Source organism: Parasteatoda tepidariorum, chromosome 3 (assembly GCF_982258835.1).
Source record: "Parasteatoda tepidariorum strain Cologne lab strain chromosome 3, Ptep-v5.0, whole genome shotgun sequence".
Lineage (NCBI taxonomy): Eukaryota > Metazoa > Arthropoda > Arachnida > Araneae > Theridiidae > Parasteatoda > Parasteatoda tepidariorum.
The window spans coordinates 94284938-94299507 of NC_141757.1; the positions used below are offsets into that span (position 1 = coordinate 94284938).

General features: G+C 31.7%; 1 long non-coding RNA gene across 1 annotated transcript; it reads right to left on the reverse strand.

Moving 5' to 3' along the window:
• Positions 1–8311: 8311 nt before the first annotated feature.
• LOC147813971 (uncharacterized) lies at positions 8312–11700 on the reverse strand. Its single transcript, XR_015432290.1, has 2 exons — positions 11523–11700; positions 8312–8532 (listed from the first exon to the last, which is right to left on the reverse strand). It is a non-coding gene; the product is annotated as an uncharacterized LOC147813971 (long non-coding RNA).
• Between the last annotated feature and the right edge of the window lie 2870 nt (positions 11701–14570).

Below are 14570 nucleotides of genomic sequence, written 5' to 3' on the forward strand. Positions count from 1 at the left end.
CCCCTATTTCGGAATCCTACGTCAAGGTTATGGGGTCTTGCCGCCACTACATTATCTAACTCTTGCCCTAAATCTGACACTCCCAACCATCCATCTGATTCCTTCAAATATATGTGGGATTTCAGCTCCTGAGGTAAACTATCTTTTATCCTATCTGCCACTACCAATTCCTTCAATTGTTCTAATGTCGTGACCCCCCTCGACTCCATATAGATCTCTAAGGAGTCCTTAATTTTAACGCCGAATTGAGTATAAGACTCGTTAATCCTTCTGTAGCAGTTATCAAAATTGTTCTTATGCTGAAGGGGAGTTATTCTAAATTCTTTCAGTGTGATTTCTTTAATTTTTTCAAAACTTTCCAAATCCCCTTCCGCTAGATTTGAGCTCAGCCCCCTTACTTTGCCCCTTAAAGCTACCACCATTATTCTCCCTCTATATTCCTCGGGCACCTTATAGAAATTCAGAAAATACTCCGCATCTTTAAAATAAAAGCCCCATTCCTCCGCCTTTGTCGGAGGTTCCCCTAATGCCTTAGTCAAAGTGTTTAAGTGTCTATGAAAAGTGTTGTCTTGGTTTGTACTATTGTCCTTCTCCGGAAGATCATTCCCCTTATTTGCACCCCTCACCTCTAATTCTTTCATTTTTAACTCATGCTCCCGTTCCTCCTTCCGTTCCCGCTCCTCTTTAATCCCACTCAAAACATCTTTAGTAACTTGCTCATCGTAACCTGAACACTCGCTGATCAACGCCCTTATCTCAATAAGTTTGGCGTTCTCAGGAACCGTTATCCCAAACTCCTCCTTAGCTAGCACTATCAGATCTTCCTTTTTTGCTCTTGCAAGAAAACTCATGCTGACGATATAAATTTAATTCCCTAATCACCAAAAAAAAACAATGCTATTTAAAAATAAAATTAAAAAAAATAAACTTAGCAACACTTTCCCCCGTACTCATACACCGACCTTCTATTATGAAATTTAACACCTCATATAGAAACAAAACATGTTCAACACAATTTGTATCATGCACTATTCAACATTACTTCTTAATACACATAAATACAAGTTACTCTTTTCAACTTTCATTGCAAAATAATACAATTTCGTACTCTTTTGGTACACCTAAAATATACACTTTTACTTTCCCCAAAATTAAACTCTTAAATTTAATAGATTCTACAGTCATAATAATTAACCCTTTCATCATTTAAACAAAAGTAAACCCCTTCCTTGACCTTTTTTTCCGGTCCAAAATTTTTTTTTACAGACTGCATTATAAATAATAATCACTATTAAATAATAATAAACCAAGAGCCTCGTTTACTCAGCTCGCTATTGACATATAAAAACACTATCTTTAAATAATCCTACACTTCTTTACAAGTTATTAAATCAATACTCTTCTTCTTTCATACATACTCTTAATAAAGCAATAAAAAAATTACACTCTTAACAAATCAACCACTAGGTTACTTTAAAAAAAAAACATCAAATCAATACTTATTATATTTATCAATAATAATCATACTCATTAATCACACAAACAATACTATAGCTAACTGGCCAATCCCTTAAGCTCAAATAAAATAACACATCAGGTTGACTTTAAACCAAAACAAAATAAACTTATCCCCTTAACTAACTACCCTTTTTGTTAAACTTCTACCCAGAAATGTGAGCGTGTAATTTATCCTTTCATGCATGAGATAAAGCTTACCTCCCTTTATTATCTTTTCAATTGTCCTCTTTGTCAGAGAGTCGATGTTGAAACCACACTCTATGGTCACCGGTCACGGGGGGTTAGCGCTGGCTGCCTATCGCCTCCGGCGATAATAGTCCCGTCGATGTTGTCAGTCCACCGTCACCCTTTCCTTCAGGCAATCTTTTTCACTAGGCAATTCCGTAGGCATCCTTCTATCAAGATTGACTCCATGAGGCAACACTCTTTACTGGGCATTTCTCATAGTGGGCATCGGCGATGATTCTTTTCCTTAGCATAGCAGTCCTCCTTCCATCCTGACAGGCTGCGACATTTGTGAGACCTTTTGTCTCTTGGTTCGTTTTTAAAGACTCCTCAATAAGGATGACCAAGGATTATTTCAATTTTAGCTTATTTATTACTAAATTCTTGATTATAGAATTATTTACAAAATGATACATGAATTGGAGAATATAATATTCCGGAGCGCTGCTGCTCCCTTCTCTCTCATACTTTCTCTAGCATAGTTCAACTCGAAACTCAACTCTTCTGCGTTCAAAGCTAATCTCTCCTGCGTTCAAAACTGATCTGATCCCTAAAAAATCCTCTTTCCCATCAGAAACAGTCCTTTGCTCCACCCCCAATGTAGGGGACGACACCTGCAGTGTCCTTCACCCTCTGACCCTCAGGTCAAGGGGTCAATCAAATGCGTGGGAGAGGAATCAGGATCCTGACAATAGCCATTTGAAAATTTGTGCAGACTTTTTCTTTGATAAAACAGCATGAAAATTAAGCAGTGAAATGAAAGAATGATAAAACATTTATAAATTCCTTATGTAACCTTTGATTTCTGATAAAAATTCTGCAAAATTACTGGATTATGGAGTAAAATTACTGAAATATACTATAATTCCATGTAGAGGAATATTGATAAAGTATATTATACTTCTATGTAGAGTAAAATTACTGAAAAATAATATATTTCTACGTAGTGTAAAATTACTGAAATATACTATAATTCTATGTAGAGTAAAATCACAGAAATATACTATAATTCTATGTAGAGTAAAATAGTATAAATATACTATAATTCCATACAGAGTAAAATTACTGAAATATACTATTATTCTATGTAGAGTGAAATTACTGAAATATACTATAATTCTATCTAGAGCAGAGGTCGCCAAAGTGGTCTATATAGATCCCAAGGGTCTATTTAACAAAAGCAGGGGTCGATCTGAGCCGGGGGGTCGAATGGGGGTTGATCCGAGGCCGTGGGTCGATCCGAATCGGAAGTGTCGATTGGGGGTCGAAGAAAAAACAGTTCTTAATACGAAAATCACGCATACCTAACTGAGTATGTAAAATTTGTGAATTTTTTATAATTGACTTAATATCAGTTTCTTTATAGAACATAGATTAATAAACATATATTTATTCGGGTGAAACAAGTATTTACGTACCAGCTCTCAGTGGCACCAACTCTGCTCTTCTGTTTTATAAGTCATGCAAATGTGCGTTTGTCCAAATGTCACGTGTGACGAGCATTGACGTTACAAAACGCAAATATCATACGCAGTTTCAGCCATCTTTGAAAACTGTGATCAGTGTTGAATATTTGCAGTGTCATTATTAAAACTTTTGCAGTTTTGGATAATTAGTTATTTTTTCGATAAAACCATTCGTTTAGTTTAGATATCAATTTTAATCATCAATGCATGTAAAGAAGAAGATGAGTATTAATAATATGGATTTGTACAGCCCGCGACAAAACTGCAAGATAAACTTGCTGAATTATTGTGGGATCTTGAAGCAGAGACGCTTTATAAAAATTTAACAATAAGCAAATTTTGGACATATATAAATATAATGCAAAAATATATAAAACTTTACGAAATAGCTCAGCCATTTATGTTCCAAGTTCCTATATGGTTGAAACCGGTTTCAGTCACGTTAGTTCAATCTTAACTAAGTACAGAAATAAATTAAATGTGGAGTTTTGAGGGGATTTAAGATTAAAATGGACCAATTTTGAACCCAATATAGCGAACCTTGCAAAAAAACAACAGGCACACCCATCTCATTTATTAAGAAGCATTTACAATCTGTTGTTACTTTACTTACTATTTCTACTTATTTATAATTACTAATTTTTTAATAAATTTTAAGGTATATTTAAATTTCAAAATTAATATATTTTTCATAAAACTATTGTTACACAATGTACTATTATTTTTATAAATGTTATAATCATAAAATAAATGTACAAACACAGTATCTAATAGAGTTATATTTTTTTAACAGAAAATTACTTTTATGGGAGGTCGATGGAGATTTTGAAAAATTATATAGGGGTCGATGATCAAAAAGGTTTGGTGACCCATGATCTAGAGTAAAATCGCTTAAATATACTACATTTTCATACAGAGTGTAAAATTACTGAAATTACTGATGTATAATTCTATGTAGAGTAAAAAATAAAATTGTCACTCATGTGACCTGAAGGTTTAACTACTTTGAATAACTATAAAACAATGGAAGGCTCTAATCACCAATCTGCGGTAAAAAATAACTAGAAATTTCGCAACACAAGGAGATAACACTGCTCTGGAATAAAGGAGTTTATTTTCATTTTATCTTTTACATCATTTTTTTTCCATAAATATTTTTATTTTATTTTTTCAGAGTGACACTAGTATTTCTGAATTAAGTGGATGCGTCGGAAAATCAATCATTAGAGATAATTCGAGAGTCACGCAATCTTAAAATTTATGTATAAAAAAAATCAGATAAATATATAAGCTATTACAGAGCCTATCTGCATATTCGTACCTAAAAAATTTAAGTACTTGTTATTTCAAAAAAAATTAGGAACACGCTGAGTTTGAAATAAAAAATAAAGAAAAAAATAACTCAATGACAGTGACACGATAGCAGGTGAGCGTCAAAGATCTCTAAGATTACCTTTTTAATGAGAGTTTGATTCAATGAAGCCACAGGTATACATGACCACATAGTTGCATATAGTTATCAGAAAACAGCCAATTTATTATGCCCCGTGGGTCAATATAAATTAAATAGCATATTGGGAGATAAGCGGGCACAATTTGGTGCCTATTTAGGCTTATAATAAAAATTTATTGATTGGAAAAGCCCCCAGTAGTTAATAAATCAATTCTACTATAGTTTTCAAAAGGCTGATTCGTAATGCTGACTTAGTTCGTATGTGAAATAATTCATGGGCTAAAATGTGACTATTTTTGTACTTTGAAAAAGAAGACAACGAACCTGATTTTCAAATTTAAAATGAAACTGCGTCTGTACTTAAATACACTGTTGTGTTAGAATTTACTTATAAAATTACTGTATAATAACCGGCCGAAGCCTGGTCATACAATTAACCTCAAAGTTTACAATAATAAAATATTTTTTACTATTTCGGTTTTCTCCATTTACGACTAGCATGGTTTCTAAACTGAAAAAAAAATTTAACTGGACATTGGAGCTAGACTTTTGGTTAGTTTATTGAAAGTGGAAATAGTTTGAGGTTGAGTTGTGTTTTATTAAATGAACCCTTGAATATGGTTTAATCAGTTTATCTGGGTGCGTCACCTATCGTAAGAGATGGAAAATACTAGACATTTCGGCGCTAAGCAGCTTTATGATGCTGCCAACTATGCGTGAATGAGAGTATCTTATTCTAATAGTCCCGGATATTTTTTTCCGAGAAATTTGCTATTGAAGACATTTTTAAAGGCTCAAGAAAAACTTATTAATTAACTTATTAAACTTAATTGCTATACACAGTGTGAAAAATAAGGTGCAAACCTTGAATAAAATGTTTTTTTTGAAGATTGAATTACCACGTACTAGAACTCAGTTGTTCCAGAACCTAATCTTAAATATGCTTATCAATTAGTGCAGACGTTATTTCGAGTTAGACAATCAGACACAAAAACATACCTTCTTTGAATAAACATAATTTTTTTCCGACGGACTCGGATTCTTGATAATCAAAATACGAGGAATAGTTGAAATTTGAAAATATGATTCCAATATATAGTTTGTTTGTGAGAATGGTGGAAAGTTTGAACCCATTATTGTAAATTTTCATTCTTGCGTGAGAAGGTTTTAAGATGATCGAAAATTTTGAGCGCAATTATAAAATTCGCTCAACCAAAGTTAATTCCATGCAATAAAAAGTCATTTTGAATAATTATTTAATGAGTCCTTTTGCTTTACTTAAAAATGGCAAAGAGAAGATATAAAACTTATGTTGAAGTAATTAAGTTTTTTGTCTGATTTGGAAACTTGAAATACTGTCAGCAATGATTAATTAGAATATTTTAGAGATATTAGAGAATGGTAATTTTATTTTTTACAAATCCGATAAATATCTTAGGGGGAAGAACTTTCTTAATTATCTCCAACGAAAATCTCCCGCACGTCTTTCTCAATTTTTTGTTTTAGGTCTATCAAACATAAGATTATTTTCTTTTCTTTTAGTCTACTTGAAAAAAACTAGTTATTAAAATTTTTCATCTCATTTTAAAATTTGTTCTTATCAAACCACCTTGTGTTTGATAAGCTTCTAAATTTATATTCCCGTTTTCCATAATTTTTCGTTATCAAAATACTTCGAGTTTTATATACTTTTAAATTTATATGTCTTGTTTTACATTCTTTTTTCTTATCAAAATGTCTAAAGTTTCATATACTTTTGAATTTATATCCTCTTTCAGCTACATTTTTTCTTTCCTAAAGGCCCTCCCTGAATTTGATATATTTTTAAACCTGCAAGCGAAGCGTTACGACTGTGAACAAGATGGTACAAAAATTTCTCCTGCTACTTCCTTATTTAACAGCACAACGATTTAATGAATTTTCGTACGGAAAAGCAATTAGTTTCGAGATAAAGTCGGATTCGAGATGGAAGTCGGACCTACGGCTTAGAGGTTTAAATAAACTTATCTTGCTTTTCGCAATATTTTTCCTCGTCAAAATGACTTGATATGAGTTTAAATTAATATATCTTGTTTTCAATATTTTACCCCATTGAATATTTTCAATAATACACTTGGATTAAGATCATGCACAAAGAAGTAGTTAATAAGTCGGGGGTAAAAAGTTAGGCTGATGCTCAGTAAGTTTAACCAATACACCTTATTTTTCAGAATATTGTTCCTTATAAAAATGCTTAGAGTGTATTTCAGTTCAAATTAATATCTCGGGTGTTCAATATTTTACCCTTCAAAAATATTTTAAGTGATACATTAAAATTAATATCATACATACTAAAGTAAGAAATTCTCGATTAAATATAAAAAATCTTTTACGATTACAGTATTTATATTCTACATATTTTTTAAAGAGTATTCTATTAAATAAATTTAATAGCTGTTTGATTTTTTGAAAGCATTAATCACCATTTGTTAGACATATATAAGTTAAATAATGGCTAACATTATAAATTGTAAAGGACGCAAAAATAATTATTATAATCTCTTGCAGTTTAAAGGAATAAAAATTACTAACTTTTTGATTGTTTTTACTCTTCACTGTTTCAGTAGAAAAAGTAAAGTATTGAAGAATCAACTTTCATTAACTTAAGTAGATTAGTTATTTGTTCCAGTTCCTCTAATTTATCTAACATTTTTAGATTGAATACAAAAACAAAGATCTACAGTTAAACGCTATGATAGACATTTTTTCACGAGTTGAAGAGAGCGTTAAAAATGTTGTTTGAAAGTGAAAAATTTATATTTGATGACATAATACTAATTACGATGTTTAAGAGAAATAATTAATGATTATAATTAATGATATTAATGTGTACTTTTGTTTCGTTTGGCTTATTGTTTAATTTTCTTTGGCATTTAATGTATGCATTTTTTTAACAAATGAAGCAATCAATTATTTTGATATTTGAGTATCGTAATTTGGAATGAAAAAAACAATATTTAAAGTATCGCATATAACTATGAAGATTATATATTTTAATAATTTTTTTCTTGATATATCTTATAAGAAGAATGAAACAGAAGAATAAAAATAAAAAAGAAGAACCAAGATAATTAAGTGTTTTTTAGCTACTATTTGCTGTACGCTAATAAAGATGATGATGGAGTAGAAAAGATAAAAGAAACTGGTAGCAAAATTATTTCGTTTTTACCTTTTTTCGAAGAAAGATAACAATACTATCTACTACATTATTTATCCCAAGTGCCCGTCATTAAAAAAAAAAACGAAAAAAAAAAAACAAACCATTATTTATCTACAATATTTATCTACTACAATATTTATCATTTATCTACTACTACAACATTTATCGTTTATCTACAATATTTATCTACTACAATATTTATCATTTATCTACAACATTTATCTGCTACATTTTACTAATAATTACTCCCGGGGTCACGAAGCGACCTGTACCCCATTCATCTTAAAATTGCCATATCATTGAGGTGGAGTCAGAGGAGTAAAAAGAAGGTGGAAAAGAAAAAGAAAAAAAAAAAAAAAAAAAGGAGGGAGCCCAAGGCCTGTAAACAGAGGTGATATAAGATCTTTGTATCACCTCTATGCCAGTAAACGTCGCCTATAGAGTAAGATGTTACAATTAAGATTCATTTTTATTTACAATCAAAAATTTACAAATATATGTTGTAACTGTTGATAAATATTGACAGTCACAAGCAGTTCTTACTTTCACTAAAGGAGAGAAAGCATATCAGAGCCCTTTTTTTCCTTCCCTTTTCCGGTACAATAAGACACGGTTACAACATTCTCTACTGCTATAAAATAATTTGGAAAAATAACTGGGTTCCCAACATTCTAATAAATAAAAGAGAACATAAATTATATAAATAATATGCCACAGAAATATGTTACAATGATATTTACAATCACATAATTGGAAAATTATAAACAAACATAGGGGAAGGTGGGGTAAGACTAAGGCTCGATTCTAAAGACGAGTAGCTAAGCTTGGACTGTTGGAGCTAAATTGTTCGACTTTGAAACTGTCAGATTAAATTAAGATATTCATTCTTAATTGAGGACAATATATTATTTCTGAAAAGTCATTAAACCTTTTAATGAATGATTTTTTTTTCTAGAAAGCTTTCGGTTGTACTCTACTAGTGCATATGTTAACTCTACGGGAAATTCCAAAAGACTAGAATTTTAGTGAAAAAATAGCATACATTTTTATTTTATATTATAATTTCAAAAAATATGCATGTAATTTACATGTGATGTTAGAAGATGCAGTTATCTTATTACTCCCCTGCACTGCAGCTTTCGTGGGCCCAGCATAGACTCATATCAAGTGGGTGGGGATGGGAACCGGATTGTATGCGGTCTTAACTTGAAAGCAGAGGTTATCGAAATGTTACAACACTGTGCTATTATTGGACTAAATACTTATTGTTTTTTTAAGGCATGAATCTTTACTAAACGTAAAATAAGCTTAATTAAAAATAATTTTTGTCATTGGAATGAGAAACTAATTACTCTACTCAGACGCCTTGACTTAGCAACTCGCTAATATAGAAGGTCCTTCTCCTTGACTAGCAAAATGTAATAAAGTTTGGTAACTTAATAAAAAAGCATAGTTAATTTTGAAACAATTAAGATATTTGGTCTCGACTTATTACCCGATCTTACATACTCTTCCCTATTGTTTCTTTTTCATTATTGCAACAATTTCGCATTATTTCGATAATTTAGAAATGAGACATTTTACAGAACATGATTAACTTTTTTAAAATTATATTCCTGTTGCTGTATATTATATTATTCTTCAATTGTGACTATTATTTTATGTTAATATAGTTAAAATGGTTTATGAAGGGTGTTACATATAACAAAGTTTTGTTTTCTAAATGAATCTTTTGTAAATATATATATATATATATATATATATATATATATATATATATATATATATATATATATATATATATATATATATATATATATATATATATATATATATATATATATATATATATATATATATATATATATATATATATAAAACATCATTACTTTCATAAAAGACACCATTCATAATGTAAAAATATAGTGAGAGTCGAATGTGGAAATATAGTGCGAGGCACAAACGGGAGATGAAAAGAACCCACAATTGCTTTTTGACATTTTTAAAGTGGCAATAGAGAGGTTAAAGAAGTGAAGACATTTCACACATACGCACATAAATACATGAAAATGGACCATCCGACCCATGCATGCTTGGCATGTATAAACAGGTAGTGCACGATTACGAACTTTAGTTTCTCATGGAACAAACTTTGAGAGAAGAAAATTTGGTGAAGAATATTTGATTTTCCCATCAGTACAACATTGGAGAAAGTGGAATTCGACTAGAATTCGCCCTGAAGAGGCCATGGGTCGAAAGGTCAACTTCTGTTTAAATGATAGCAGGAAAAAAAAAGTGGCGCGAGCATCAAACCTGAGTTTTGAAAGGCATCGTTCGGGGGGTAAGGTTGCTAGTCCTTTAGTTACTTATGAATCATATGAGTAATGGATACATTGTAGATCTTCAAAATCACCGATTAAATAGATATTGTTTCGATTAAATTGATGCGAATATTAAATTTCGTCTAATATTATGAGGGATAAGTTTATGTGCGATCATTTAAGCAAATTCCCTGGTGTTTATAGGAAAACTTTAAATGCACCTTTTTTGATTTTTATTAAAGGAAATTAGTTCGAAATAGGGTGCTAATGACATGAAAATTTTATGTAGTTGAGAAAAAAAATATCAGAATAAAGCTGATGGCATTTATTAATCAGTCCATAGGGAGCAGTTCTAATTCTCAAAGGTCGTAGAACACATTTAAACTATGTTTCAACATTAAAGTGTTTTTTTCCCTCTGTAAACATCACACTTATCCACGGCAAAATATTTTTGTCACATTCTCATCGATATTTGTGTATATATAACCAAAAGTGATTTTAATTAGTTATTAATTAAGCATCAATATCTGCTATAGAAATTGGTAATTAAGTTTCGTAAAATTTCATTGCACTAAACTGACTAATAAACTGAAAAAAAAATTACTGACTGACTGACTGACTACTAAACTGACTAATAAACTGAAAAAAAAATTAATCCAGTGTTACAATATTTAAAAAAATGCTTATATAATTAAACTAATTTATACGTTTTAAAGCAATATGTGTGCATGTGTAAAAGTAATCCAGAGCTGACAAGAGTAGTAGTAGTAGTAGTAGTTCATTTATGTCGCACTAGAGCTGCACAATGGGCTATTGGCGACAGTCAGGGAAACATCCCTGAGGATGATCCGAAGACATGCCATCACAATTTTGATCCTTTGGAAAGGGGATGGAACCCCCGCTTCGGTAGCCCGACGACCTGCACGCGAAGTCGAGCACTTTACGGTAGAACAGTTTAGCGAGGACAAATACCGCACACCCTCGTTCCCTACGCAGACTGATCCAAGTGGTCACCCACCCGTACACTGACCGCAGACAGTGATGCTTGACTTCGGTGATCTGCTGGGAACCGTGCCTTAACGATCAGTCCACAACGGGACTAGTTGTCCAGAGAGATCGAGAGTTGTTAAAAGTCTGTTTAATCGAAAACTAACGGATTAAATTGAGTATAATTATCACAATAACTCATTTTAAGGAATAAGATTTTTAAAAATTTTAAACTACCATTATATTGATTTATTAGGCTTATTAACATGTTGAAATAAATGATACAAAAAGGAATAACTATCAGCATTACACATAATACCACTACTGGTCAAATAGCCGAGCGGTCTACGTACCTGACTGCGAAACCAATAGTTGCGGGTTCAAATCCCGCTTAGGGCATAGATGCTTCTCTCACGATGGTGTTCTCTGTTGTGAGATGCTGCTTGCCTCTGTGACTTAGGTTCACAGATGTCCATCGGGTAAAGTTAAAGAGCAGCACTTCCGGCATCTTCCAAGGTGAAGAGTGTTCAGTGCCTACCATTAAATAAATAAAAATAAAAAAACATAATACTATTAAAATATTTCTAAAATATTATTTTGTTTTAAAATAAGACTCCTTAATACACTTGAACTTTTTCTTTAAAAAAAATCAAACAACTGTAAGTTTCTGATAATCTGCGATTATAAGTGAGCGAAAGATTTTTACACTAGCGAATCTGCCGACCGGTTAGCGCACCTGATTGCGAAGCCATTGGCTGCGGGATAGAATCCCGCTCTGGGCATAGATATTTCTCTCTCTTTTTGTGCTGTCCCCTGTTGTGTGCGTGTGTGATGTGTGACTGTGGCCCACCCTATAAACGGGTTTGTGGAAGTGTGGCGTGGGCAACGTTGTTCGCCTCCGTGACTTTGGTTCACAGGTTCCCACTGGGTAACGCTGAATGAGTAACAATTCCGGCATCTTCAAAGGCAAAGATTCAAATTCAGTATCTGCCATTATTTAAAAAAATATTTGCGAATCTAAAAGATCTTAATATTTAATTAGAGAGGTAATTATCAAGATTTAATAAAGTGTTAACCGTGGTATAGTAAGTATTTTTGAGTAAGTAAATCTATCTAAAATGTTATTTTGCTTTAAAATGAGACTCTTTCATGAATTCTTAAACTTATTATTTTTTTTTTAAAAAAAGAAGAAGAAAAACAAAAGTTTCCGATAATTTTGAAGTGAACAAATGGCTTACATAACTGCGAATCTGAACAATAATTTATAATAAATTATTGAAGTAATTGTTAAAATTTAATAAAGTGTAAATCTAGACATTGTAAGTAGTTTCCTTCATAAAAATTTAGTCGAACTTTCAATTTTCTACTGAAATTGCAATAATCGCTTCTGACAAATGTCTCCTAAAGTGCAAATAAAGGAATTTGAGGAACTTTTATCTGCAAAATATTTCGATTTTTAATATGGAAGTTCAAAATCAATAAGCCCAGGATGATAAAAGAATGAGAATCTCTGGAACTCTTTTCATGGAAATACTCGAATTCGCATTTCTTCAACTTTTTTTATGACTAAAAAGAGATGAATTCAGATTCTTTTGTTATTGAGTAAACCTCATATTCCGAGATTTAATTGCTTTCGCTAATAGTTTTTTGCGAAATTTGTTCTAGCAGCCAAAGAAAAAATTAATAGAATTTCAAAACTTAAGTCTATCTTTAACTGCGTTAGTGCCGCATATTTTCGAGATTCTTTGTTGGAAAATTCATTTATGTGCTTAAGTAGTACTCAGTATGCAGAGCATAGCAAGTTCTCTGCTATTTAAATTAACTTTTAAACTAAATTTAGTAATTTGAGTTGTTTTTTGGTGACATTTAAAGTAATTTCATATAAACTTTGCATAAAATCAGTATTTAACTGCAATTTTTCAATTAACGTTCATTTTGTTTGATTTCGTTTAAATGTAGCATCAAAAGGATAGACTTTCCTCTTATTTTACGAGGCTTATGAACTTGGGTCACTTTAATCAGCCTGCGTAGGAATTGAGGGTGCGCAGTGTCGGTCCTAGTTAAATTGTTCCACCTTAAAGTGTTTGAATTCGCGCGCAGGTCGTCGGGCCAGTGGCGTACGCAAGGGAGGGGTTTAGGGGTTTGAACACCCCCCTTGAGCTCAGACAAAGGCAAAAATAAAAATTTTAGTAGAAATTATGCGGGTATTATATTTTAAGACTATATATTTTTATTTGCCTTATGACTACCTTTTTTTCTCACGGTATTTCTCAGAATACTGAAAAAAACATTTACTATAATAGGGTTGTACTTTTTTAAACCAAATTCACGTGATACTGTTATGGACTGATTCCTTTCTGTTCTGCCAGTCGCGATAGTTTTCGAGACTGGCTGTCATTCGTGAGGTCCTTACGTGATGATTCTGGAATCTTAGACGTTCTGTCGTCTTTGAGACAATTCGAGAATTTTGGAGATGTGGTGAAAAATTATATAAAAGGGGGAACGGAGTACAATGTAAGTTTTTCTGTTGTACAGAAATGTGATACTTCCGTTGAAGAATACGTTTCTAGCATAACAAAATCTGATAAATGTGAAAGTGGCCCTCAAAGTGTTACTTCCCATCCATATGACATTGGACTTTTTTCAGAAGATATTACATGCGAGAAGCTATTACATTATGTTCTTAAACTTAAAAAATCAAATCAAAATTTAACTAAACAATGTTTGTCTAAATAAAAAGTCAAAACTGTCTAGCTGTCTAAATTAGGGAAATAATAGTGCTTTATTACATACTCGAATTTCTTTTAGTAGCTTCAGAAAATTATGAACACCCCCCTTGAAAAAATTCTGCGTACGCCACTGCGTCGGGCAACCGAAGTGGGGTAGTCATACTCTGAGCAGAGGATCAAAATTGTGATGACGTGTTATCGGATCACCCTCAGGGATGTTTCCCAGACCGTCGCCACTCTGCAGTTCAAGTGGCTATGTAAATAAAGTACCTACCAACCATATTTAAATACATCAAATAAATTGTTGACTTTAAAAATGGCATAATTAAGCTTCATATTTAAATAGAACTACCGCTTTTTTAATTAGAAACTTCCCTGCCAGTTTAAAAAAAATATTTTTTTAAAAAATTGCATAATGAAACACAATTAATAAAAACATTATTTTTTGTTATATGATATTTTAAAATCAAATGGGTTGAAAAAATATGGTGGCAAAACGAGATAGTGAAAACAATAACATTACAATGGGTTTAGATTTTCGAAAATTCATTTAAATGCATTTATAAAGTATTAAACATATTTCTGCTGCAAATTATGAAATAAACTTGCATTGAAATTGGTAGTTATCTGTTATCTAATACAAATTCAATCTTTAAAAGCAACTTTTCTACC